The following is a 3,115-nucleotide window of genomic DNA, read 5'->3' as shown; positions in this document are numbered from 1 at the left end:
ATGAGTAATTTAACGAGGAGATAAAAATAAGGGAAGGTGCACTGTAGTATGTTACGGCGGGGATTGAATGTCAACTAATAGAAGTTACGACGAGGATTATGCAATTTCTTTTGCATGTTTTAGATAACAAAGTGGAAAATTACAGTGGGACATTTGACTGTGGGGTAGGGATAACAGATTTTGGCCCATTAAATCATACTATCGGGTCGGGTTTGGGTATACCCATGGGCACAAGATTAGATCCATGCCCTACCCACGAGCAACCGGGTCGAGTTTGGGTGCTGCCCATGGGCACAAAAGCATATCCAAACCCTATCCATTCGGGTCGGATATCCATGGGTATCCATGTCCATGGGTAAAATTTCCATCCATACTTGTAGGCAATCCGCACTGGCAAATTCCTAACTCCTCGGTCAGAACAAATCCCTCAAAGACCAGAAGATCTTCGCCTCTATCACTGAAGAAATTGACTGAACTGTATGAGATTTCCAATGGCTTCACTTGAAAGGATTGGTAGGTGTAGGATTTTGAGATGAGCATCACTTGGAAACTTTTCCTTAGTTTTACCTTGACCCTTTTAATAGTATGGTGTTTCCTATGACTCAAGAAAGAGAAAATGAAACTACGAAAACAAAATCTTCACGCTTCATATTCCTCGTATGAATACCAAGTCTTCAAGGCCACACCAATTTCTTCACTTTCAAAGTCTTCAGAAAGCCAAAGTCCTCAGTTGAAGATATTCATTTTTAGGGGTCGACTTTCTCTGTAAATATCAAACTCCTCATAGACTTATAGACCTGTGTACACTCACAAACGCATTAGTCCCTTAACCTATAAGTCTTCAATACACTAAAATCACTAAGGGGCACTAGATGCACTTACAACAATAGGTGCAGAACTTAAGGCTTTCTTAAGTGTTTCAAAGGCTTCTACGCAATCATCATAAAAAATAAATGGAACATCTTTTTGCAAGAGATTAGTAAGAGGCCTAGAAAAGTTAGAGAAGTCTTTAATAAACCTCCTATGGAAACCTGCATGACCCATGAAACTTCGGATACCTTTAATATCTTTAGGACATGGCATTTTCTCAATTGCATCAACTTTGGCCTTATCCACTTCAATGCCACACTCAGAAATTTTATGGCCCAAGATAATCATTTACCATAAAGTGTCACTTCTCCCAATAAAAGACAAGATTAGTTTGTTTGCATCTCTACAAAACTCGATCAAGGTTGCTTAAGCAATCACCAAAAGAAGTTCCGTAAACAGAAAAATCATCCATGAAAACCTCAACAATTTTTCACATAAGTCAGAGAATATAGCAGTCATACATCTTTGAAAGGTAGCAGGTGCATTGCATAAACCAAAATGCATGCGTCTATAAGCATAAGTTCCAAAAGGGCAAGTAAAAGTGGTTTTCTCTTGGTCGGGTTGTGATACAGGTATTTGAGAGAAACCGGAATATCCAACAAGAAAGCAAAAGTGTGTATGCTTAGACAATCTTTCTAACATTTGATCAATAAAGGATAAGGGTAATGATCTTTTCTAGTGGCTTTATTTAGTTTTCTAAAATCAATTACCATCCTATAACCAGTCACAATCCTTTGTGGAATAAGTTCATTTTTATCATTAGGAACAAGTGTAATGCCTCTTTCTTAGAGACACAATGAACAGGGCTTACCCATCTACTATCAGCTATAGGATAAATTATACCTGCTTCTAGAAGCTTTAATATTTCAGTTCTTACCACTTCTTTCATCTTAGGATTTAATCATCATTGATGATCAACAACTGGTTTAGCATCAGGTTCCATATTAACCTTGTGATGACATAGACTGGTACTAATGCCCTTAAGATCATCAAGAGTACATCTAATAGCAGCACGGTGCTTCCTCGGACTTTTAAGTAATCTTTTCTTCATGCTCTAAAAAGTTAGCATTAATAATAATAGGATATATCTTCTTTTCATCAAGATAAGCATATTTTAGTGTAGCAGGCAATTTTTTAATTCAAACACATGATCACCTTTAGGTGGAGGTGGATGCTACCTCTTGAGCACTGCGTTGGTTTTCCCTTGAAGAGGAAAGGGTAATGCAGCAAAGTAGTGTAAGTATTTCCCTCTGTTTTTGAGAACCAAGGTATCAATCCAGTAGGAGGCCACACGCAAGTCCCTCGTACCTACACAAACAAATAGGAACCTCGCAACCAACGCGATAAAGGGGTTGTCAATCCCTTCACGGTCACTTACGAGAGTGAGATCTGATATTGATCATAATGATAAGATAAGTATTTTTTGTATTTTTATGATATAGATTGAAAGTAAAGATTGCAAAATAAAATAGATTGGAAACTTATATGATGGAAAATAGACCCGGGGGCCATAGGTTTCACTAGTGGCTTCTCTCAAGATAGCATAAGTATTACGGTGGGTGAACAAATTACTGTCGAGCAATTGATAGAAAAGCGAATAATTATGAGAATATCTAGGCATGATCATGTATATATGTCGGAGTAATGGGCCATGGGTAGCCTAACCCGGGTCCCTGAGAATTTCAAGACATTGGGCCGGCTGCGCCCAACGAGCGTCAAGGACGAAGCACCACCTTCTGGTGGCCGGCTGGCTCAAAGTGGCCGGCTGCCAGAGGACGGCCAAGTACAAGCAGACGGCCCCAAGACGAGCCGACTCCCAGCAGGCAGCCTCCAGAGAGGCCGGCTCCTGGCAGGCGGCCCACGGCGCCCTCAAAGTCTACGCCCCCCATAAAGAAGACAAGACAGGATGTGGCTACAGTATAGCCCATCACTCCCGCATCCAGGGCGGGCGCGGCCACAGTGTCCCGTACCGGCCAAGATCTCCGGACGACGCGACACTGTTGCCATCTCACCCTTGACGTCACCCCTATCAGGCGGACCCCTGTTCCCACGACGGCATGCCGGTACAGCCTGCAGGCGGTAGGCCCTACCAAGCAGCGAGAACCCAGAGAGCGGCAGCACCTGACCAGTCAGACCCGAGAGAGGTCGGCCTCTAGTAGGCAGCCCACTTTTCCCTCGGAGTCCACGCGTCATCAACCAGAGGAGACACGGTGTGGCTAGAGTGATCTCGCACCAGACGGCGGGA

This window comes from Triticum dicoccoides, chromosome 1A (genome assembly GCF_002162155.2).
Source record: "Triticum dicoccoides isolate Atlit2015 ecotype Zavitan chromosome 1A, WEW_v2.0, whole genome shotgun sequence".
Taxonomy (NCBI): Eukaryota; Viridiplantae; Streptophyta; class Magnoliopsida; order Poales; family Poaceae; genus Triticum; species Triticum dicoccoides.
The sequence above is the reverse complement of the archived record's forward strand: the minus strand, read 5'-3'. Positions refer to the sequence as shown.